Genomic DNA, 26,730 nt, shown 5'->3' on the forward strand with positions numbered 1-26,730 from the left:
TCAAGACTCCTACTTGACACTTCCGTGACCCATTATGGAGTTGACTGTCATCCATTTAGATTTCTTAATAATTGGATAGATTGATAATGGCATTCATTGATCATAACTGCTTCCTTTTTTTCTCCATACAACTTATTAAAATAGTTGTTCATTCATGTAGAGGCAGATGAAGAAAATTATTATTTTGATTCCAGATATACATCAAGAACTAAATACAAGAATATTATAGGAAATTATGAATTAGAGGGAAAAATGAGAATTGGAAGGAAAAGAATTGTCAGTCTGACAGGGGAAAGTCAAGTATTGAGGTCTTTTAACAGATGTTATTTCCAATGATATGGAAGTTAATGCATGACACTGCCAGAGGATTGCTGAGGTTGACTGGATATTAAATAATCTTATTTTGAGAGGATTACCAAGACAATAGTTTTTAAGTATTTTGTAAATTATAAAATGATATAAAATATAAAATAATATTTAATCTCTTTTCTCTTCTTGTTTTTTTATCTTTTCTTTTTTCCAACATGATTATCATTATTTAGTTATTGCATTGCCAAAGTATAATACCAACACCAATACTTAATTATCAATATTAATATCAGTGTGTTATTTGATTATCTAACATTTAGTATGTATTAAAGGTGTTTTGAAAATAACGTGTAAATTCATCATAGAACATAAAGAAGTGTAACTATGAAATATAAATTTTAACAGTATTGTAATTCTCATATAAATTATTAACAGCAAAATATACAAAGTATAATATCATGTAAGTGAAGAATAATTAATCATAAAATATTAAGCAAAACAATGTTATACAACTTTATTTTGATCCTCGGATATAAATATGTTATTTGTGTGATATTCAGATGGAATGGAGTACATTTTCTTACTAATTTTCCAGTTGCTTAAAAATTGTTTTTAACTCTAGATGAGTTTTTGATGAAGAAGTAGTTATAATTCAATTCCAAATACTGTCCCCTTGACTTTTTCATCTTAAAATAATCTCATCTTTTGCTTGATACTTTTGAGATCCCCAGATTCATTATGTATAGATGGATATTTCAAAGTAGAATTAATTATATCATTTTTAATATTACCACATTAATTTTTAACTTAAAGTCTTTACACTAGGGGAAGAATTCTTATTCACACTTTATTATCTTTTACCCTTCCTTTTGAAAATTCTGAAAATACAGGATGATGCACATTTACTTGATATACAGATTTAATGTGTACATCTCCATTAGTACACTTTTGTGTTCTATATATTTTGAATATATAGAAATGGAATTTTATACTAAAATTATGGGTACTGTATAAACTGCAGTGCATATTAGAAGATGGGATATTTAAAAATACATTATGGTTATTATATTCACTATTATGATCTTCATTATTATTTGATATTTTTAGGAATGTTGATAAACAACAGGGTAAAGGAGATCCTGAGTGAGTTATACAGCCTTTTGAAACAGGACAAAGTAGTAAAAAACTCAATTAGAGAAAAAAGTATAAAAGTAGGCACAATTTATCTTTACTTGAATAGACATTGATAATTTCTCTCTCTATTTCTATTTCTGTCTCTCTCCCCTCTGTCACTCTATTATTGTAATCTATCTATCTTTCTATCATCTATATATCATTTTTGCACCACTTTTTCTCCATCTTTGAGAATAAAACACATAAGGAGACTAAAATTTTCTTTCTACAATTTGGTATTATTTGAATATATATAATACATATAATAGTAAAATTACCACCTAACTGTGTGAAGTCATCAGCCAGATTTTTCCTCATGTAATGGTATTATCCCTAACCTGTTTATATACAGCTATAGACAAACACAAATACACACCCATACGCACAAATGCAAACTGACAGAAATGTTTTACTGGCTGATCTATTCACATTAACTGCCCTATTTTCCTTAATCCCATTCAGCTAGTGATGGCTGTGTGACATACTTCTGGAAAATTAAATGTTGGAGAATATCACATTCTCACTTGGATTATCTTAATAGAAGCCAAAGTTACCTATAACATGGACCCTTTCAGTGAACTGTCCACATCCCAACTATTTTAAAGTTATTAATCTGGTTCTATCCACCTAAACCAGAAAAGTGACATTGTAAATAAAATGAACTAAATAATAATGTTAGATATTTGTGTACCAAAAAGAATAGCTTGTATTTACTAACCAGCTAGGGATGAAGGTTGAAGAACATAGATCAAGATGAAGAGTGAAAAGTCAAAGGCAAAAAAAAAAAAAAAAAATGGTTTTCTGCCTTTGAACTGACTAAACCATGACTTTACAAGGCAAAATCAAGAATCCAGGAGCACAAGTAATTTGGGGAAAATAAAATTTAGTTGACTACAGGAAATTCAAGGAGAGATCTCTTAGGTAGTTTTAAATATAATCTAGTTATTTAAGATAAGAATTGCAATAGGAATATACATTGAGGAATGATGGTAATTGAAGATATACAATTGTATAAATTCCTGATAAAGACTGAAGTGGCATGAAGAGAGAAGTTAGTCTGAGAGAAAACCTGAACTGTAGCTATGTCTTTGGGTTATAAGGAAGAAAGTGAGCCAGCAGAAAGTGCTGAGAGGAGAGTAATGGCCAAAAATATAGGAGCCATGCAAAGGCAGAGAAGAATACGTTTCAGGAAAGAAGGAAATAATGAAGACAATGAATGGTTTTTATTAAGTACAGGAAAGCAGTAGTAATTCCCAACAGCAAGAAGGTTTTATATGAGAGTCTATCAATAAATGAATGAAAACTGAAGATAATAAAGATGTGAATTCCTTTTAGAGTATTGCACATTAGGGGTGCCTGGAGGGTTCAGCTGGTTAAGCATCTGTCTTTGGCTCAGGTCACGACCCAGGGTCATGGGATTGAGCCCCTGATCTGGGTCCCTTCTCAGTGGGAAGTCGGCTTCTTCTTCTCCCACTACCCCTGCCCGCTCCTTGTGCTCTCTCTCTCCCTCAAATAAATAAATAAAATATTAAAAAAAAAAATAAAGTGTTGAACATTAAAGAATGTTGGGTGTAAAGAGGGGTTTAGGACCAAAGCAAAGATTTTGTATTTATTTGTTTTTAAGATGTGAAAAATGTAATATAATTAAATGTATACAGAAACAAGAAAGAAAAGGAAAAAAAAAGATAGTTACAGAGAAGAGATTGGATAAAAAGCATACAATTAATAGAACAAGATCCTTAAAAAAAAAGGAGGACGTTAAATGATCTAGAGTAGCAAAGTCGGAGAGCTAAGACTTGGACAGGAAAAGGGACAAGTTTTCAACAATAAAAAGGGAAGAAAATAAAATAGATGTGTGTATGGTTCCAAGGAATATTTGCAGATTCCTGTGAAGTAACTCCTGTCTTTTGGTTTCTATGCTGTTTCAGAAGGGAATAATGTTCTTTGTGAATGGTTAATGAATAAATTTGAGGGTTCAGGGACTTGAAGGCTTGAAAGACAGTGTGGAGAACTGAGTGCTGATGGCAAAAACATAGATGGATTTCCTGTTATCATGGAGAACTTATTTGAAGTTGCAAATGAAACTGGTCCCATATTCAGTGTTACATAACTTTTCCCCGATATAATCAGTACAGGGTTCTCAGAGTTCAGTGAGAACAGACTTAGATCAAGGCTATTGCATATTTTTAACTTTTTGAGGACTATTTCAAATAAGATATTCTTTATTTTTTTAAAGATTTTATTTATTTATTTGACAGACAGAGATTACAAGTAGGCAGAGAGGCAGGCAGAGAGAGAGAGAGAGAGAGGAGGAAGCAGGGTCCCCGCTGAGCAGAGAGCCCGATATGGGGCTTGATCCCAGGACCCTGGGATCATGACCAGAGCCGAAAGCAGAGGCTTTAACCCACTGAGCCACCCAGGCGCCCCTAAGATATTCTTTATAAGAAATTATCTGATCTACGTCTTTACCCCTTCCAAAACCATTTTCTTCTGCTTTTGTATTTACTTTACATTTTGTACTTAACACCATAGCACTTTTCTTAGTGCATTGGACATATTCTTTTATAACCCATATCAGGCAATAAATAAAAAAGCCCTTTATTCATACTTAGAGTTCTGGTGTCCAGTGCATTTCCTGGTTATTATCTGCTTAATGCTTGTTAAATTTGACAACCTAAAAGAAAATATTCCTAAGATTTTATCAAGACGGATTGTGTAAAAGAATGTTTTCCCAGATATCTGTTGGGTTACAACAGGAAAATCCAGAGTGAATTTGTATGATAAATCACAACGGGCACATTTACATTGTGAACACTAGATACTTTATTCACTGAGATATCTAAAATGTAAAACTCTGCTGGCTGATACATTAATCACATGATGCTATTGAGTACTTGAAATATAGCTAGTTCAAACTGAAATGCATTTTAAAATTAAAAACAGACTAGTTTTTAAAGAATAGTATAGGGAAAAAAGTGTCATCAATCTACTTAATATTTTATATTGATTGAACATTAAAATTATAATATTTAGATATATGGAAATAAATAAAATATTAAATTAACTTCTTTGATGTGACTACTGGAAAATTAAAAATTATATATGTAGTTCTTATTTACGGCTCACATTATATTTCCATTGGACACCAAGTGTCTATATAGAAAATAATACCAAACTAAAATTTATTGTTGTGTTGCCTTTTATTAATGCTTTCATTTTTTTATATAATGGTAATAACTGGCTAGTATCTCAGATAATCCAATTTGCAAGGGTGACTGAAGAGTCTCCATATTCTTCATATGACATACCACATAATACATTCAATTTTTATATGAAATTAGTTTGAATAATTGCTGGAATTGCAATAAGAGTATCAGAGTCAAATGCTTTAATAATATGCTGCCTTGAAATTATTCTCATACTAATTACCCATATTTTTCATATAATCCAATGTCAGCATTTTGTTCTTCTTACAACTCATTGAATTTCTAATTGCAATGTAGAGACAAATTGAAATTATTTAGTAATGTATTTACTCTTGCGATAAGATATCTTTTGAAACAGGATGATTTTTTAAAAATTTAAATATTAAAATCCTGCAGTGGTCATCAGGTTCTATAATAAAATATACATTTATAAATCTTACTTATAAAATGGTAACAAGGTGAGATATATGAAAAGAAACAAAATTTATATAACTAGACACCAACATAAATTATAGAAAATGATGTTTTCAGTAATCAGTAATAACATTTAAACATTAGAAAGTAGTGTTTTATAGCTTGATGGCATATAAATGAAAAATTGTTAGCTATTTATAAAAGACTGTACCATCTTTGTTCTTACATGTGTTTATAAAATATGAACTATATGTTTATCATTTATGATTGCTGCTGCTGTTATGAAAACTTATTTATGTATTTGAAGTAATAATCTGAAATTCAGTTAGATTTTCATAATATTTCTTAAGCCTGACTTCTATTTTCTTTATATTTGCCATCTGTCCATAATGCTATTAAAGCTGTTCAAAATACATTGTACCATAACACACAATTGAAACAATTTATAAAAATGCTTTTAGATAAATAATCCATATATACTCATACTCAAAAGACCCATTTTCTTGTATTTGTATATTTTTCATGTAACTTTCATAAGAAAGTGTGTATACTACTGAATATATTACTTAATTTATTTATCTTAAAATCCTATAAGTTAAACAAATGATATGCAAAACAAATGTTTATTTTACTGATACCTGTAATATTTTTACCATAAGAAGTATCATTTGTGTGGATACATCCTCAATTTCAGTTAATAATAAATTATTTAACAGAATCAAGACTTTATTGGTATTGAATACTAAGTACCAAACAGATAATAATTTAAGTTTTCTTTTATAAACCAATGCAATCAGAATGATAGCTAGATCCCTCTTAAGCCAGAACTATAAGCCCCATTCTGAGGAGGAACAATAGATATAACAGTTATATAAAAATAGATACTTCCAAATACCTATTGTAATAATCACTTGCCTTATTTGTGGTGACCTTTGTACATTGGATTATTTGGAAATCAACACTACCATTGAAAACAAATGTGACTATTAAAGAAAGACAATATAAACATAAATCTTAATTCAGTATTAAGAATTAAGAATTCACAGCAAGGTAGTCCACTACAAACATAATTGTTTGTACAAACTTTCTAGTAAACACACTAAGAAAATAAAATGAAATCAGGTATTAATATTAGTAATAGAATTTAATATACCCAATATGTGTTTATTTTAGAACATAACATTATAAATATTAGAGATTTCTAAAATTTCTACTTTTTTGGTACTAGCACACCTAAATATAGTTTATTTTGTACTTAAAGCACATATTAATTCATACTACAGATTTCAAGCTCAATATGTGGCTAGTGTCTAATGTTTTAGTTGGCATAGTTTTTGGTAAGAAAGGTACACCTTCATAATTATACACATATGTTTCTATATATATGTGTGGATTACTTAATTATCAAATTTCTAGAGCAAAGAGAAATGTGAGAAAAAAATGTGGAAGAATTTCAAGAGGATAGAAAGAAATGACCTTTTATCCCCACAAAATTACCTGGTTTTGATTTGAGTTCATAGTAATAGAAGTCAGCAACAGAAATTGATGGAAAATGTTGGTGAAAAGCAGGGCTCAATAGTCAGCCCTAACACAGAATTATGAAGGAATTCTTTCTCTCTAGTTCTGCATAGAGCTCGTTAGTCTCTTGGACCATGAGAAAATAAAGCTACAAGAGTATGAAAGCACTATATCATAACTGTGGACAAAGCTTCCTCTTCAAGAGAGCCAGAGAAACTGGGCAATAAGTTTTACCTATAAAACATCAAAAAATGGGAGCTGGCATAGAAAAGAAGAGTTAGGTCAGCCATCTAGTGCAGACTAACTGACATATTGGTTGAGGATATTTTTCTAGGGACTACTTTAAGACGAAAGGAAGGAGAGAAGAAAGGAAGGATGTAAGGAAGGGAGGGAGGAAAGAGGAAGGAAGGAAGAAAGGAAGGAAGAGAAAGAGAGAGAGAGGGAGAGAGGGGAAGGAAGGGAGGGAGGAAGGCAGGAAAGAAAGGCATTATGGTGTAGGAGTGTGGAAGGTAGAAATCTTGCTACTAAAACTGTAAAGAAAACTAAGCACATAGATGTTTATATTACATCTATTTGAAATTAAATAGTAACTTTCTTATATGCAGTAGTTGGGAGATGGTTCTATTTCGAATACCGAAACTCATATAGCTTCACTTCTGTCATTTGCATTATTAATTACTGAAACAGTATTCAATTTTAAAAGTATATGTAACTAAATAAATAACCCCAAACAGAAAAGAAAGTTGCCAGCAAAAGTACAGAAGTGAAAAAAATATATCGTATTCAAGAGTCATCATTTGAAAGGATGAAGTAGAGTGACCATGGTTAGAAGGAGAAGAAATTGAAGCAAATGAAATCCTTTATGTTAATACAAAATTCAAGCTCTAGTTTTTTGGCAAAATCAGTAGTGGAAGTGACAGTCTTGTAGTATATTCAATAATAAGGATTTTATTTTTAAGCAAGTCTTTGAGAAACCATATGTAATAGGAAAATATGAGAGATAGCATTAATTAGAAAAATATAAAGTCACAATCAGGTTCAAAATTATTATTAATCAGTGGATCACATTCTATGGAAATAGTAGCTACCACAAGTCTTGTAAGAAGATTCAATATAGATTCTGTCCAGATATATTCAAACTATGGCTTACAGTACAACACAGTAACTTTAAAATGCTGAGGAACTGCTTAATAGAAAGAACCAGACACTTTGAATGTATTGTATTGTATTCTGAGCAATCAGTTGTACATTAAAATGATATAGTTTTAATAGTATTTCCTTTAGAAAAAACACCAGAATACTATTCCTGTTTTGATCTAAAGCTTCATGAATATCTAAGCACATAGTATTTAAGAATATAAATGTATGCGCAATTCATTTATACTTGTAAGTAAATAATTAAATAGGTAAGTCAAGTGACCAATTATATATTTCTTTAACTCAACAACAATTTAGGGAGCACTCTTGCCTATGTGATGCTGAACTAAAATTTGTAGTGTAAACTAAGATGAATAAATGCATGATTCTAATTTCAAGGATCCTACAGCATAAATTAAAATACATCTGATCAATATTTTCATAAAACAAACTAGAAAAGGAGGAAGTACGGAAAATGAAGTGTTTAATAAATTATAACAGAGGAAATCTTAGCTAATGCTTCCTTATTGCCAGACGGTTAGTTAAAATAAGGGTAAGCAGTGAAAGGTGATGGTCCTGCAGATACCATAGGGTGGTCAGGTCTTCTGTCAGTGGTTTGGATCTGCAAAGCTGGGAAGAAGGCAACCATAGCTGAGATCCAAATACTGGTGGTGTGCTGCTTGCCAGCTCACACCCATCTTTTATTACTCACTTTCTGGATCACTATTATAGAGAAATAATAGGCACAGCCAAGATTAATCACCAGTTGTCTCTGACTCCAGAGCTGGGTTCTAAAATAATGTGGTATTCTGCTTCTGTGATGTTTGAATGGTATGAGCATATACATGTTATGCAATGAAAGGAAGAAAAGTAGAAAATAAGTGAAGAAGTCCAGAATTGTAGTAAAAGAAACAGGACAGCATTATGGTAAGAGAGCTAAAGGGATACTATCTTATTCATATAATGCAATACTATAATATAGTATAAAGTTTAAAGTTTACATTTTGTGGAATTTGTCCTTTTTTTAAATCTAAGTATCAGAAAGTAAAAGGGTACCTTCAACAAATTTATGATATTTAGAATAGCTTCCTTGGGGACATTTTTTTAAAGATTTTATTCATTTATTTGACAGAGAAAGACATAGTGAGAGAGGGAACACAAGGTAGGGGGAGTAGGAACGGGAGAAGCAGGCTTTCTGCTGAGCAGGAAACCCAAGGCTGGGCTCGATCCCAGGACGCTGGGATCATGACCTGAGCAGAAGGCAGATGCTTAATGACTGAGCCACCAAGGTGCCTCTTCCTTGGGGACATTTTGTCAAGCATTTCTGGCAATATTCTTGGGAAAAAACTGACCTAACGTTTTGTTTTGTTTTGGTTGTTTATTAGTTTTAGCTTTTTTTTTTTTTTTTGAGAACATGAAACAGAGAACCTATTTTATTCTCCTTTTGATCTCATTTTAAATATCTCTCCAGCATCCAAAAGTATTAGTGGTTTAATAACTGTTATTTTTTTTCTAAATACAACATTGTGGTATCTTTTTGTATACATTTTTGAACAACCCATGTTCATTTATATTCCTGCTTACATAAGTGGTTTTAGCAAGTCCATAGGTATAATTGGATAAGCACTATGTAGATCTCTCTAATTAGAATTTTCAGTAAGTTGAGCAGGAACAGCTTCTACTCTGATATGCATGTGTAATTTCCACTAAAGTGAGCAAGCATAACTAAGGACAATGTTTTCCCCTTTGAGCACTTTGAATTCTATGTGCTCCAGATGCTATGGAGACGCCTATGACTCTTTCCTTATTCAAACTGTTGATTTGTTATGGCAATATAATTCCTTATGAAATCACTTTTGTTTGTTTAAATGAAGTTTTAGACCCCTCCAAAGTAATATAAGTTCTGATTATAGAAGCGTTAACTTTTCAGTGATGGAAGAAATATTTGCTAAGTGAAATGGAAATATTTGTCAAGGCCATCATGCTTCTAGTTTGATGATTCTGGACAGGATGCTGATACTAGCTGGCAGAAAGTTATGAACATCCCTGCAGATTAAAATGCAAATTTTATTGCTGAAAACAGCAATACACAGAAAAGCCATAGAGCCTTTCAGCTTTCTGACAGCAGCTTCCCGAATCAGTGCACTGAATCACTCAATATCTTTAAGTGTCTATCCTATTCTGGAGTTCTCATAAACATCTGCTCGCACTGTACCCATGCCAAGTTCCAGTTTTAAGAATATACAGTCTTCAAGATTAAATAACTGTTGGGCTAAGCACTTCCTCTAGAGTAGATTGTAATTGAATATTCTCTTAATTAAAAAAAGAGGGTGGGGAGAAGGTACAAGGTGATAATAGAATATCATAAAGAGATTGAGGCCTCAGAGATATAATTCCAATTCCAAAAAATCACAATTCGAACTTGATTTTTGTGAAGTAAAAATGAGTATTATATTGCATACAAAAATTAAAATACTTTAGGGAAACCTGGGTGGCTTAGCCAATTAAGCATCTGCCTTCAGCTCAGATCGTCATTCCAGGGTCCTAGGATCAAGCCCTGCACTGGACTCCCTGCTTACGGGGTATCTATTTTTCCCTCTCCCCGAACCCTCCCCCTGCTCACTCAATTTCTTTCAAATAAATCCATGAAATCTTGAAAAAAAATAAAACACTTTAAAAGCAGCAATGGGAAGGAGATACAAAGAGGATTTTCAAGTGATTTGTTTCCCAAGTGATTTGTAGATACCAGGACTTCTACTAGGTTGAGTGGATACAAAAAAGATAGTGAAATAGTCTGACCTTCAAACAGCCCCTAAATAACGATGTCCAGAAAGATGTGATAATATCTTGTTTAAATGGCACTTTCTATGCTCAAATTGGTTTTGTTGCAATTTCTTAATATAGCAAAGTAACTCTTCCCTAAATGGAAGAAAATTTGATTTCGAGCTGGTCCTTGGTGATACACATTCAGAAAAAGTTGAGTTGATAATCACAAAATGTGATGCTGTTAACACCTTCTAATAATCAGCTATTCTTTTGAATGGAGTTACTGATAACACCAAACTGGATCTTGGCTAATGTTGGAAATATAGTGATACATTTGAGGATCCTTTTTCTCCTGTTCTTGCTGACTTGATTTATTAGAGGATATACTATAGTCAGTTGGAGGTTTATTAAGGTTTACTTAGATACCCGTTAATATATAATTTTTGGGGGGTGGGGATAAGACTTCTAGAAGTTTCTGATCTTGTTCTTTTCATTTTCCAAATTAAAGTTGGAGAAGAGGACTTTAATTTCAAATACATAAAATGCCATATCATTGCCCCATGTACTTCAAGTAAAGTCACAGTTTTGCTTTTGCTTGAATTGTGCCCAGTACAGTCAAGGCTGAATCATATGTAGACATTACTATGCAGCATATTCTACATTCAAGTTTCTCCTATCAACCAATATAATTCTAGGTTACTATAAGCCATCCACATATTAATTTGGTATGGCTGGGAAAAGTATAATTATGAATGTATACATGTAAAAATCCTTAGGTATATTTTTAATTCAAATTAAATTATTAGGAAAGTTTTCATTTTATCATTTACTTTTAAGTTTACATACCTCTGTTTTTCTTCATTACTTTGAATAACCTAGAGTTGCTTTTGTCTTTTCTTTAATTCCATTTATGTGTACTTTAATTTTGTTCCTTCCTCTTCTACTATCTCTGACTTTGAGTAGGATTTTAAGAGTGTTACCTAGCATAAATGAGTTCATAAAGCACCTTTCTGACATTTTCTTATAATGTTCTTTGTTGCTAATATTTTCCTATTATATCATTACTGATTCTGAAAAGTATAAAACATGCATTGTTTTTTTACAAACCTGTTCCTGGTTTACACATAGCGTAAATAATCTCATGTGGTAGAAAGCCCAAAGAGAGGCTAGAAAGTCCGACAAAAGAGAAGGCTGAATGTTGACCTGCAATCTGAGGAGAGAAAAATGACATGAAAGAGTCATCACAAACTAGTGTTGACTTAATTTTTTCATTGTGTGAGGGAGTCCAAGTGTTAAAAATTAATGGGTGCCGGACTGAGGCATTAAAGACAATAGTAAAACAAACTATGCATGGTTGCATTAGGTGGTTTCAGTACAGTCCGATTCCCTTAATAGTTTTTATAGTTACGAAGAGTGACTTTGTCCACCAGTGGCCATGCATGTTAATGAGAGCTATTACGGCCATCACCCAGAATTGATGGGAGAAAAATGGTCTCGGAAATGTAGTCTCTCCTTCTGTAGAGGCTTCTCTGAAGAAAAACTTCCAGTCAGCAAGGACTAATAAAAAAAAAAGTGATTTTGGAGTTTACATACATTTGGTATTTAAAAGTGGTAAAGTGAGAAAGAAGTGCCTTCTCTCAGCTAATGACCCATCTTACAAAGCCAAACTTGTATATGCCTATAAATCTATAAGTTGAGGGAGATACATGCATACATATTCCATAACACACATACTTAGATTCAGGTAGTCATAGTTTCATATAATATTTTTCCTCCCCAAAATCTTACTGATGATTTTAAACTTAGATTGAATGTTCTCTTTCATCCAGCTGATCTGCTTGAAGAGAGACTGAGGCCAAACACAGCATCTCTCAAGAATTCATGGTTCCCTGGACAACAGAATAATCCTGGTTAGATTCCAGCAACTGTAACTGAAATAATGTGCTTTCTTCTCCATTTCCAAGACATGAAGGAACTAGGTTAAAATTCTCAAGGGCACTATTATTAAAACTGAATCAAGACCTACTCTTTTTTCTTTCTTTCTTTCTTTCTGTCTGTCTGTCTTTTTTGTTTTATTTTGTTTTGTTTTTTGGTTAAACTTTACCTCTCTACGAAGACAGAATCATCATAAGAATGTTAAAAATCCTCAGAGGAATAGTTCTAGATGATGTATTATTAGAAAATAACCTCTAATTTACATGTAAGTATCAGACTTTGATACACAGCCAATTTATATATTTTCAAGTTAGAGAGTGAAAACCTGGTCTCAGGAGAAGAAAAAAGAGGAAAATCTCGATAGTATATTTACACTAATAACAATAGTGCCAACGACAGGTCATTTATGTACTGTTTTTCAGTTGTTGAAAAGATTGCAAGCTAGAGTGTTGGCAAAGGATCTGAGCATCTCCTGTGGAGCGGGGTCAGAGTTATCATCTATGGATAGGGAACCTCTAAATTCATGTTAGGTTCTATTACTTACTAATTTGACACCAAGCTCATCTGTCTTATAGTCTCAATATGTTCATTTTAAACATGTGAATAATTTTAGAGATCACCAGATTATTGACTAAATGAGGTAGTACATGTAAATGGGCTTTGTAATTATGTAAATGTGTAGGGTTTGTATAATAAGCCCAGTTTCCATGGGTATCCTACTTAAGTAGCAGACAGACACTTTTATCCGCAGAGGGACAATAGAACACTGAAGGAAACTGATCTCATTATGAAACAGTTCAATTTTCTGGGTTTTGAGTTGTGTGTTTTAGAATGTTGGCAGCATTAGTCAAGTCAACAACAAGATTTGATTTTTGTTTTGAGAAAGTTACACGGATCATCCCATGTTTTATTTTATTTTATTTTATTTTTTAAGATTTTATTTATTTATTTGACAGACACAGATCACAAGTAGGCAGAGAGGCAGGCAGAGAGAGAGGAGGAAGCAGGCTCCCTGCGGAGCAGAGAGCCCGATGTGGGGCTTGATTCCAGGACCCTGGGATCATGACCTCAGCGAAGGCAGTGGCTTAACCCACTGAGCCACCCAGGCACCCCTCATGTTTTGTTTTAAATGAAAACATTTAGAAACAATGTATTTTCTACATTGCCTTAGCTTTAGTGTGTGTTACAGGGGGACTGAAACCAAAACATTCTGTACTTTGAGTTCCGTGTGTGCTTACTGAATTTGTAGGTTAATCAAAATAAATAGTAAATTATTTCTGTAATTTCACTCTTTAAATCCAGTCCCCCATTTCTTTAATGTTTAAATCCCTGTTACTTTTATTTTATTGCAGGACACTGACACTGAACTAGACTTCAAAATAGGCATTTGCCTATTTTAGTAATTTCTGTCTGATTTAAAATGTTTCATTATTTATCTAATCTTCCTGGTCATTCAGAACTCTCCAATTTGGAATTTTTACAGTTCAAAATTAACTATAAAAAAGGGTATTATAGGGGCACCTGGGTGGCTCACTGGTTGAGGCCTCTGCCTTTGGCTCAGGTCATGATCCCGGGGTCCTGAGATTGAGCCCTGCATCAGGCTCTCTGCTCAGGCAGGGAGCCTGCCTCCTCCTCTCTCTCTCTCCGCCTGCCTCTCTGCCTACTTATGATCTGTCTGTCAAGTGAACAAATAAAAAAAAATCTTTAAAAAAGAAAGAAAAGAAAAAAAAGAGGAGCCTGACTAGAAAATACTGCTTTCACATCTCTTCTCTGGTACTTAAAAAAAAAAAAAAAATGGGTATTACAATGTTAGAACTTCAGCCTTAAAAGCACAATGCCTAACCATGTTAGAATGCCACTGAAGAAATGTCCTTGACAACTACATTATCAAGCGACATCAATTGAGTTGGCAAAGGTTAGACCGACAATTACCTCTGGTTGATGTTCAAATGGTCACTGGGTATCCTGGCATTTTATTCATCTTATTTCAATGGAATGAGAGTTTAAGTACACAAAGTAATTACCTGAAGGCTGAACAGATTGGACTGGATGCTGCATCCTCATCAGGATTCAGTAGCAGTGTGAAAGAATGAAAATGAGCATAAAGTGGAAAGGAAATAAAAGATTGGCATACAGGAAAAAAAAAAAAAAACCCTATGTGATTCCTTAATTGATATGAAGAAGAAACAGTGTTTGTATGACTTTAAATTGTGCTTTTTCTACCACTTTTTAGATTGGCATATGACTGTAAACTTAATTGCTTTGAAGATTTCTAGCTATTGTTCATGCGACCTTAAAGAACCAAGTCTGGTCAGAAAGGAAACAGATGGAGGGGGCACTGCCATATACCCCTCTGTGAGCTTTGTCACTACATTGTCATTCAAAGCCTAAGTCCACAGAGGTAAAAAGCATCGCAAAAAAAAAAAAAAAAACCAAAAAACAAGAAACAAACAAACAAAAAACAAAACATGCACCACCCATCATAATTGAGCAATATACAATTGTGTCATAAAATCCAGCTGTTTATATAATAAAGATCCTCAATTCTGTCAGGTGATTTTCCTTAAATTAAAAAGATCTCTGAAATAAATCCAGCTTATATTAAAAGAAAACAGATGTTTTATTTTATATTTACTCAGACTTGGATTGACACCTAATTATTTTACATGTGAGTCTGGGAATAAATATGTATTGCAGTTTGTTTCTCAGAATAATAATAAAAAATAAAGTTGACAAGTGAAACAAGTAATAAATTGACAACTACTTCTTGTTGGAAGTTCTTTGTAGTTGTCATGAATTTCAGTTATGAGATACTGTCACTAATTTAGAAACCTCGAAATAGTTTGTATAGATAACATTAAATGTAGCTGACTATTGAGGGAGAACTTCATGATTGAGCTAGGCTGAATGTATTTTTAGTCTGAAATTGCTCTTTGAGCATACCCATAGCAGGGAGAAAAATCCACTTGAGGTGTGGTGAGTGTGTCATAAACACAAGATAAGCAGTGTGAAATAGAAAAAGAAAGTTATACTTCCTAAGGATACATGATACAGTTGCATAACAAATAATAGGAACATATACAAATTCTTTGTAGGATTCTTGCTAACAGAATGAATGTATGGCTAAAAATGAAATAAATATTCATTAATACAATGCTAAATTACAGGACACCCCTAAGCTGAAGTAACATATAGTCCTAAAAAAGAATGAAGGCAATTCATTTGCAGTTAACATAAAAAAAAAAAAAAACTTTTTATAAAATATGCATATTTTAGAACAGGGTTTCTAGTATAATTCCATTTGTATGTAAATAACAAAAAATGAATTAGTTAAATTTAATGATTGTAAATTTATATAAGTAAATGTAAATAAATATAAGTTTTGGAAGAAAAAGCCAGAAATAGCAATTACGTCTAGGAACTGATGAATATGAATAGATATAGGTTCCTTCTAATATTTTCCTTACACTTTTCTATAAAGTTTGAAATGTTTAGCATGATAAAATATTGAATGTATTACAATAAAATAATTTTTCTAAAGATGACTGCTCCATTTCTCTTCACCCCTAATGGTGTTCATCTTTCATAAACTCTGGCTTCATATATCTTCAGCCCTTTGAAAATACAAAGTGCTCTTTGAGGATTTATTCCAAGGTCTTCTTGTGTTATCTTTTTTTTTTATTAATTTGGTAATAAACATTCTTTTGTTAGAAAATTTCTATATTTAATTTACCTAATTGAAAAACTGATTTCTGGGGAACACAGTGTTTCTGTTTTAAATCAATTAGAACATCGTAATGTTGGACATTCAATTTAAATCTCTCTTAGAAGATATGTGTGGTGACTTTTTAATGACTACCCTAAAAGCATTTTTAATATTCTAAATTATTTAGTATTGTTTCAAATTTAATAACCATTTTTATTATCTATATTGTATAATGCTGCATATATAATAGTATAAAGAAATCATTTACATCTGAGATTCAATTTTTACCTAGTGAAGATATAATTAAATGACCATCCTATTACCTGAATGGATTTTCCCTTGTAGATTGATCTTATTGTCTTATTTGCTCCTGCGATTATAAGCCTTCAAATAATTAATGATGAAGAAAACTATTTACTGAAAGCTTTGAAATTTATATTACCTAGAAAGAGAAATATATCATTTTCAAACACGAAAACTAGCCTTGAAAAAGCACATCAAGCTAATGTTGTCTATCTCCAATAAAGATTGGGAAAACTAAGCAAATGGTCACATACTATATATACTTTGGCAACTTTATGTCAAAGCTTAGGAGATATTAACAATGTAAAATCAAAATACCTATGAACTAATTTGATAGAATTTTATCTGGCTCTTGAGAATGGTAATGACACATTCGCCACAAATGGGGAAGTTTGGGGGTGATCAGTTTTGAGGCTAATATTTTTCGGTCTGCAATTCTTGGGATTTGAGGCTGTGGACTAGTGGAGACATTTATTAAATATAAATAAACAATAAGTAAGTAAGTAAATAAATAAGATCAAAGCCAAGGAAAGAAACCAGGCTTGAGTTGCATCACATCCCTTGGTGTATTGAACCACCCAGGGTTAAGCATGTAACGGAAAAAGAGTAGAGGAATAAGATACCAAGATTTGAAAAGAAGCCATAAAGGGGACTAAGAAAAAAGGTGAGGCTGAGTAAAAAAACAAACAAACAAACAAACAAACAAAAAACCCAGTGAGAGTTTATCATGGAAAATCGGAGAATTTTTTAAGATGGAGTGTACAGTAGGCCAAATGCAGCAGTAAATTATGGATGCAGACTAAAAATGTTTGTTAATGACACTTTCCCATAGACCTGATTTCCTGTCAGTGTCCTCTTATGCAATATTTGCAAAACTATTAGAATAGTGAGTTGCATGTAGGAAAAACAATGGGAGTGTTTGATAAAGTTTCAGAAACTGATTTAGTAAGAGTCAGATTTCAGTGGACTGAGAACCAAAAGCAAAGATAGCAAATGTATACTCTTCTTACAGAAGTATTTTATATTAAAAAAAAAAAAAAGAAGGAAAATGTATATGAGTGGGATAAGATTTACAGACACAGGAGAATGAATAGTTAATAAAGGTTGGTGACAGAAGGTTGAGAGTTCATATGTGATGATCCTAATTTTATCAGTTAAATTGGAAAAAAAAAAGGTCTCCTGCAGTGGGGTCATAGGACTTAAATTGAGTGGCAAAGATACAGAAACATCATTTGGTGGGATTAGGGTTTCACAAAAGAAAAGTTAAAAAAAAGTCCCTATTGTCAATAAAAGACTTAGGATCATTACTTCTATCCTCTGATTCTATCTTGAAACTTCTGCTACTTCCACATGAAGTCAGTAAAAGGAAGTTTTCCAGGCTCAGTTGTGGGTATGCACGGTCATGTTAGCCTCTTGTCTTCTAAAATGGTAGTGCCTCCATTTTTAGTGAACACTAAAATTCAGAAGAGGCCAAAATATTTTAAATCTTTTTTTTTTTATAACCTTAAACTATTGCAAGTGAAGGGCTTATTTTCATGGTAGAAAAATAAGTTGAAGATCAAGTGCCTAGGATCAAAGTTACTGACAATGTAGGTTCAGGGCACAGGCCTCCAGGGACTCCTAACAGAATACATCTCTTGCTACTACTTCTGTGGACAGGCCATTTGGGATTAAACAAGTAACTGATGCTTTTGCAGGGGTTTTCTAGTTGTTGTTTAACTATTACATTGATAAGGGAATACGAGAGAAGGTTTTAAAACACCCATAAGTGATGATTAAAGACACTTGGGGTAGAAAAGAATCGTCCTTCACAAAATCCACTTATATTAATTTTTTGATACCCCCAGAATTAATTATCTACAACTCTTTATGGGGAACATAGGAAATAAAGGGAGAAACTCTTCCAAATCACGACTTATTGAAAGAAGTGGGCGTAATATCATGTACAATTGAGATGAAAGTGCTTGAATAGGAATGTCCTCTACATCTGTACTTCTAGCCTGGGTTAGAAATGACACAGAGTAACATAAATAAGACCATAAGATTGATTTAGAAATAGTCAGTGAGGGTTGCCTTGCACTTCATGAAAGGCTACAACGAAATCCCCTGCGTGACTCCATGGCAGAAAACCCAAGTGTGCCACATTTCCACATTGAATACTGGGGAAGTCTCTTAAAAACCCGACCTTCCTTCTGTAGATTATCTCATAGAAAAAAAAAGACATCAAGCGTCCATAGCCCTGAACAGGAAATGAGAAATCTCAGTAAAAACAGCTGCAGCTGCTTTTTCATGAGAAGAGGAGGTGATGATGTGGTAACAGATGCTCCACTTCTCCCTTAGTGACAAAGCATATTGGTGATTTCAAGTAGGGCTGGCATCTCAGAGAAAGCAATTAGGTTCTTCATGAGTGATGGTGGTAAAGACACCAAAGTAATTAGGACAGATTAAAGCAAAGAAAGATAAATATCTTGCCCAAATAGAGGTCGAAGCTACATGACCACAATTACTTTGGCAGGAAACAGAGCAATGCATATGGTCACGAGCAGTGATGACTTAATATCCCAAATGTATATTTCATGTGAAATGGTTATTAAAAAACTTTGATTTAAGATATTTTATGTTGTCACATCAAAAAAGCATATTTGCTGGTGGTCTTTTAAAAGAGGATACGGGTATATTTTAATACTATTATTTTGGGGAGGAACTTTTATATTTTATTATCTAAAGATACTCACAGCAGACTCAAGGAGATAATAATTATGAGTTTGAAATCTACTCTCTAATTTTATATAGGTATTACCTAGTTGGATTGCAAAAAGCTCTTTTATTTTTTTTAGACACACTTGCCAATTTCTACATTTTTATTAGGCTGCTGTCATGATGTAGTGGGCTAGCATCCTGAATATTATTTGCTGGCAAAATACAGGAGTACTGGAAATAATACATAAAATTATCTAGTTTAGGCATTGCAACCAGTAAATACCATAAGAGTGGCTGAGTTGTAGTTTTTTGTTGTTGTTGTTGTCTTAAAAACCAAAAGTAAAGAAGTAAAGTTCAGAGAGATTCTATGGTTCTTTTTTTCTTTTTTTCCTATAGTTATCAAAAAATTGAGGCTGTAAATGAGAACTATATGGACTAGTATCAAAGGCACAGATAAATAAACCAATCTCTTTCAACAGAGATTACATTTTCAGCTACTATCTCTCATGGCCAGCTTTAGGTTGATAGGAATATCCTTATTTGTCAGAGAATACCAGATTCTTCTCTGACAGCTAGTCCCTCTTTCCACCAGCATTCTCATGGATGACTCCTTCTTAAGTTTTTATTTAAATTCCAGTTAGTTAACATAGTACTATATTAGTTTCAGGTGTATAATATAGTGATTCAACACTTCCATAAAATGGATGACTTTCTTTTTGATGGAGTCGAAGATCCTAAAACATACGTAGGTAATCCAAGGAATTAGGAGTTAATGTTAAAACTACTCAGGAAAAATGGACCAATAAGAAACTGACAATTTTCACTACTCTTAACTCTTCTTGTTTCCCTCCTCTAACACACACACTTTAGATGTTTGGTCCCTTTGGGATCCCAAGACAATTTTGAAAGATTGAGAGGTACACCTACTTTAATTTGAGAATCAGGAAATGTTCATGCCCAAAGTCAATTCTATGAAACTGTACTGAACTTATATACCTTTTAAAATTTCACTAAATCCTCTGATTCTCATTTCCATCTCTTGCCAACATCATGGCAATCCTCACAATAGAGGCTAAAGGCAAGATTTCTGATGCTATCTTTTGGAAAGCCTCCTTAATTTTTCCTTTGAAGATTCACTATTCACAGCAATCAAAAATAGTTTAGGCATTATACACTAAATATTCCAAAACACATCTTTCTTCTTTTTTCCTTTTGCAGAGTATGGAATTGAAGCCAAGTAACTAAAATAAGAAAGAACAAAAAAGAACAGCAGTAATTGAAATGGCATGACCATTAAAAGGTGTCTTGAGAATGACTATAACAAAGAATAGGGGTACATTTGAAATATTTTTTCCACTACTATCTGATTCTGTTTAACTAAATTTTAAAAATTCCTCAACAAATGCAATCACTGACATACTAATTGTTACAGTTTATATTTTTATCATGCTGCAGATGATGGAAAAACTAATTCTCAAATGCTTTAATTTTTAGCTTATAGTTATATTATACATGACATAAAAAAGTAATATAAAATAAACACACCTAAAGCCTAATGTTTAATTTTGTTTCATTTATTAGAGGTACAAAAGTCACCTTCACCAGAAAAATATGAAATTTTTGAGAGTAGTGTATTCAAACTTGCTCTTATTTTTTATGTCAAGTTTTCATTTAAATTCCAGTTAGGGGTGCCTGGGTGGCTCAGTGGGTTAAAGCCTCTGCCTTCAGCTCAGGTCATGATCCCAGGGTCCTGGGATCCAGCTCCTCATTGGGCTCTCTGCTCAGCAGGGAGCCCGCTTCCCCCTCTCTCTCTGCCTGCCTCTCTGCCTACTTGTGATCTCTGTCTGTCAAATAAATAAAATCTTTAAAAAAAAAAAATTCCAGTTAACAAACTGTGTAATATAAGTTTCAGGAGTAAAATTTAGTGATTTGTCACTTACATATAACACCCAGTGCTCATCATTGCAAGTGCCCTCCTTAATCCCTATCACCTATTTACCCCACCCCCCTGCTCCCCTCCCCTCTGGTAACCATCAGTTTGTTCTCTACAGTTAAGAGTCTGTCTCTCTCTCTCTCTTTTTTTTTTAAAGATTATATTTATTTATTTGACAGAGATCACAAGTAGGCAGAGAGAGGCAGGCAGAGAGAGAGAGGAAGGGAAGCAGGCTCCCTGCTGAGCAGAGAGCCCAATGCGGGGCTCGATCCCAGGACCCTGAGACCACGACCTGAGCCGAAGGCAGAGGCTTAACCCACTGAGACACCCAGGTGCCCCAAGAGTCTATCTCTTGATTTGCCTCTTTTTTCCCCTGTTCTGTGTTCATATGTTTTATTTCTTAAATTCCACATAAGAGTGAAATCATATGGTATTTTTCTTTCTCTGATTGATGTATTTTGCTTAGGATAATATTCTCTAGCTCCATCCACATTGTTACAAATGGCAAGATTTCATTCATTTTTATGGCTGAGTGAAATTCCATCCCACATATATACCACTTCTTTATCCATTCATCAGTCAAAGGACATTAAGGCTCTTTTCCATAATCTGCTATGAACTTAATCTAGAAATCAACTATAAATACAAAGTTTAGCATGTAACTAAAACAGAAATGTTTTAAGTTTAGAAAAATAAGGAGGAGGGCCTGGGCGGCTCAGTGGGTTAAGCCTCTGCCTTTGACTCAGGTCATGGTCTCAGGGTCCGGGAATCAAGCCCTGCATTGGGCTCTCTGCTTAGCAGGGAGCCTGCTTCCCCCCCACCTCTGCCTGCCTCTCTGCCTACTTGTGATCTCTCTCTCTGTCATAAATAAATAAAAAATCTTTAAAAAAAAGAAAAATGAGGACACTGAGTGCAAATATGTCTGAAATTTCAAGAGGTATATACATTACTTAATGAGAAAGAGTAATATAGAGGCAGACTGAAAGGAAAATAATGATAACTTGAAACACAATAAATTGAAAGCCACTGTGACACCTTCAAATTTTTTTTTAACATGAGCAATTTCACTCGTGAATTTTTCCATTATGATTAAAATTCTTTAATCCTCAAATTTGGATTCCAGATTTGATGACATATAAACATGGCTATAGTTCCATTGTGAGATTAATGAAATAAACACATCACTCAAAACCATTGAGAAATGTTAAATATACACTTTAATACAAATGTATGGCATTATTTCATAAATGACATTAAATATAGTTATATAAATAAATGATACTATATTTAGATCATGAGCAAGCATAGAGCAAATATTTGCTTGATAAGGATTACTATCAGCCATCCTAAGACATTTGAACCTTAGATAAAAATTTAGAAGACATGAAAATAGAATGAACACCAGGTATTAAACAAAAAGGATAATAATCAAATTGGTTAGATATATCTAACCAATTTGATTTATATATATATATATATATCCATCCTTTTTTTAATTTATTTTTTTGAAAGAGGGAGAGAAAGCATGAGCAGGAGAGGGGCATAGAAAGGAGTAGACTCTCCACTGAGCAGGGAGCCTGATGTGATCCCAGGACCCTAAGATTGTGACCTAAGCCAAAGACAGATGCTTAACTGACTGAGCCACCCAAGCACCCCTTAGTTCATCATTTTAAGTTTGATATCGGTGAAGGCATATATGATGGAGAACAGTGGATAGTTTGGAAGATATTAAGAAAAGGATGAAAGCATTAGTTTTGACTTACATTTTGCTCCATATTTATTAGAAAAGAGAGTTATGAAATTAAGTTAGTATTTAGAAACATGTGTCTTATAATGAAACAAAGGAAGTGTGAAAGCAAATGACTATCACTATAATAAATGAGTCCTGAGAGGATTAGAGCCAAGACTAGCATGGGCTGGAGTTTGAATAAAGATGAGGTGACATATATGAGAGAATCACTAAAAGAAGAAACAACTTATACATGAAGAAAACACATCCACAACTCTACAGAATTTTGAAAACAAAAAGTAATTTTGGTCCTCTTAATAGCAAGAGTGTTTCCACGTCAAACCAAGTACTGACAAGCAATATGAAATATACCCTATCCCACCCCTTCATGAAAATATCTCTATAGATAAACACAGAGAACTGAAAATTGATGTCAGTTCTCTAATCTTAATTAATAGAAAGCCATGAGCCATTTTCTATATGGATTTCCCATCTCACATAGGTGGATTACAAAGCACAATTTTGGACTAAAATACCCTTTATGCTAAGTTCCAAGTAGACTGATAACCCCTGAAAAGGTAGGAATTTTTCAAGTCAACTTTATTTTATACCTTTTATTTAAGGACACAGTGACTGCAATGAACAGACAATGATCTGAACAAATTGGAGGGCTATTGCCCTGTTCACATTTGCTGAGTTTGCCTGACTGAAATGAATAGGTTGTCCATTATTCCACTGCCATTAGCCTTTTGATTTTTACATTCATAGGATGCCATAACTAAAATTGTACAATCCAGGAGAATATAGAAGGTCAAGGGAAAATGTGAAAAGCATTGTAAATGCCTTAGTCATGGAAGCGAAAATATTGACACGTTTAGCAGAGTTGGGTATAAAAGAGATGAAGCAATACAGATTCATGCAATATAGATCCCAAAGTACAAAGCTTCATTTAAAGAATATATGATGATCAGAAAAATAGCAACTCTGACCTTGGTTCCTAAGGTCAGCAGAGAGATGTGTGCTAAACATCGCCAATTAAGCCAGGTTGCTTTACATCAAATTTTGTAACTTTCAACCCCATCATATGTAAAGCAAATATTTTGTGCTGTCCCTTTATTATCTTAAAATGATATCTACAGAAGATTTAACTTATCTAGATACATAATTTTTTAAATATACCTTAACTATAGTATAGAAAATAGAGAAAGTAAAAATAATTATGTATAATAAAATGCATTTACTATACAAGCTTAAGGATTTTCTACCACAGCAATAGACTATAAGTTAGAGAAAACATACCTCTAAAGACACAGAGACTTATTCATGATTTTAGTATTTAGCTTGAGAAAACTTAATTATCACTCCAAATAAAATTAATGGAATTATAACTAAATGTTTAATTATGATCTCTAAAAGTTAGTTTCAAAGACTAGGCACCTGACCAATATATACATTCATAATTACTGAAAAAAATGATTTTATCACAATCATGATCATTATAAAACAACTTATTATTTTACTTATGTTTCATTATCACAAATTAATTAATGAAAAGTAACATAATTTGGTTAATTTTATATAATAATAAATAACCTATACTAGACCTGTGTCATTTTATGCTGAACTTTGATATCTTTGTTAGTCCGTTTTGCATAATGTATTCAGCAAAGTTGTCTTTTTCCCCTTATAAAATATAGTGACTCTTATTATATGCTTAAAAACACATTAATATGTTCATTTCTCTTTTTTAAAAACTTTGCTTATTTGAGAGACAGAGAGAGAGAGAGCAGGAACAGTGAGGAGGGGCAGAGGGAGAGAGAGCAACAGACTTCCTGCTGAGCAAGGAGCCCAATGTGGGACTCCATCCCAGAACCCTGAGTTTATAACCTGAGCAGAAGGCAGATGCTTAGCCAACTAAGCCACCCAGGTGCTCCATTAAGTTCATTTCTGCAGAAAACTGTAGTAAGCCTCCTTTTTCAACAGAAGGTAAGTCTTATTGGTTGAGTGAAAATGCAGACTGCTTTATGTGATAGGTATTTTTTGGTATGTCAGATCTGCAGGTCTAAGCACAAGTATGATGAATGTATTTATATGTGGAATATAAAAGAAAGAAAGAAAGAAAGAAAGAAAGAAAGAAAGAAAGAAAGAAAGAAAGAGAAAGAAAAGAAAGAAAGAAAGAAAGAAAGAAAGAAAGAAAGAAAGAAAAGGAAAAGAGAAAAAGAAAAACAAACTCATAGGAAAAGAGATCAGGTTTGTGCTTACCAGAAGCAGAGGGTCAAGGGAGAGGAACATGGAGGAAGATAGTCAAAAGGTATGAACTTCCAGTTATCAATAAGTAATAGGGATGTGATGTACAATATGCTATCTATAGCTAACGTAGCTGCTGTGTGATATATAGTTGTTAAGATAAATCCTATGAATTCTCTTCACAAGGAAATTTTTTTCCTTTTTTTTCCCTTTCTTTTCTTTTTATACCTATAGAAAAGGTGGCTATTAGCTGAAGATATTGTGGTATCTATTTCACAGTATATGTAAATCAAAACATCAAGCTATATGCCTTCAACTTACATAGGAATATATACTACTTATTTCTCAACTGGGGAAACTGGGAGAAAATCTCTTCACAATTTTTTTTAATTGGCAGAAGTATATTAATTAATTTCCTAAGCTTTTCTGGGTTTCTCTAAACAAAAGAATAACAGATAAAATTAGCTATTATTTTACAAATCTTGATAAAAGCCTTGGTAACATTTCTCAGAAAATACAAAAGACTGGGTAAAAAACAAAATCCTTTAGAAGCCTATGGTTTACAATTTTCTTTCGAAAATTGGAGGTAAACATATTCAAAATGTCAGGCTAAAGATCATTAAAAATTGTCAATGCTGCTAAGTCACTTTGCAATTTTTGGTTCATACTAAAGAGTTAAAAACATTGAGTGACATTGCTTCAAGAAAGCAAAGTTTCTCAAATAAACATTTATAAGAATGCAAAGTACAAAAAGAATTAATGCTAAATTTTGCTTTTATCACAACAGTAATAATCATCCAAGAAAATAGCTAAGATCATGTAATAAAAATTATTCACTTAGTTTAGTAGTTATAATAATCTGCAATATATTTAATTATATACCAATAATACAGGGATTATAACTCATTTAGAAAAAAATAAAGTAAAAATACTATGGACTAACAAAAAATTAAGTTTAAATTTATATACATATTTTTCTTTGAGAGTTGCATGACTATATATTTGAGATGTTGATTTACTAACAAGGAAACATACTTATTTAAAAATAATTTTAGCAGGGGTGCCTGGGTGGCTCAGTGGGTTAAGCCTCTGCCTTTGGCTCAGTTCATGATCTCAGGGTCCTGGGATTGAGCCCCACATTAGGCTCTCTGCTCAGCGGGGAGCCTGCTTCCCCCTCTCTCTCTGCCTGCCTCTCTGCCTACTTGTGATCTCTCTCTCTCTGTCAAATAAATAAATAAATAAATAAAATCTTAAAAAAATAATTTTAGCAGGAATGAAAACAAAAATGTTTGAAGACCATTTTACTGGAGGACAAAAATTTTGCTATATTTTTTTCCCCGCCAAACACAATTTCTCATAATATCATAATACACTAGGACAGTATTATTGGTTGTAGAAATTCCTAATTCCTTTGGCAAAGCTTAGGGGCAAGATTTTGTGTTCTAATGGAAAGTGGAGATGCAAATGTTGAATACACATCTTTATAATGAAGGACGAATATAAGAAAGAGCAAATAAAAATGTACACCACAGAGCTAATAAAATGATAATATATCATAAGGAAAAAGCAACATTGCCTGATAACTCCAAGGAAAACCATATATCTAAACAGATTATTTTGGGATAAAAGATATAAAAGCCACATGCTTTGTATA

This window comes from Enhydra lutris, unplaced genomic scaffold (assembly GCF_002288905.1).
Source record: "Enhydra lutris kenyoni isolate GAN:26980312 unplaced genomic scaffold, ASM228890v2 scaffoldscaffold3, whole genome shotgun sequence".
NCBI classification, from domain to species: Eukaryota; Metazoa; Chordata; class Mammalia; order Carnivora; family Mustelidae; genus Enhydra; species Enhydra lutris.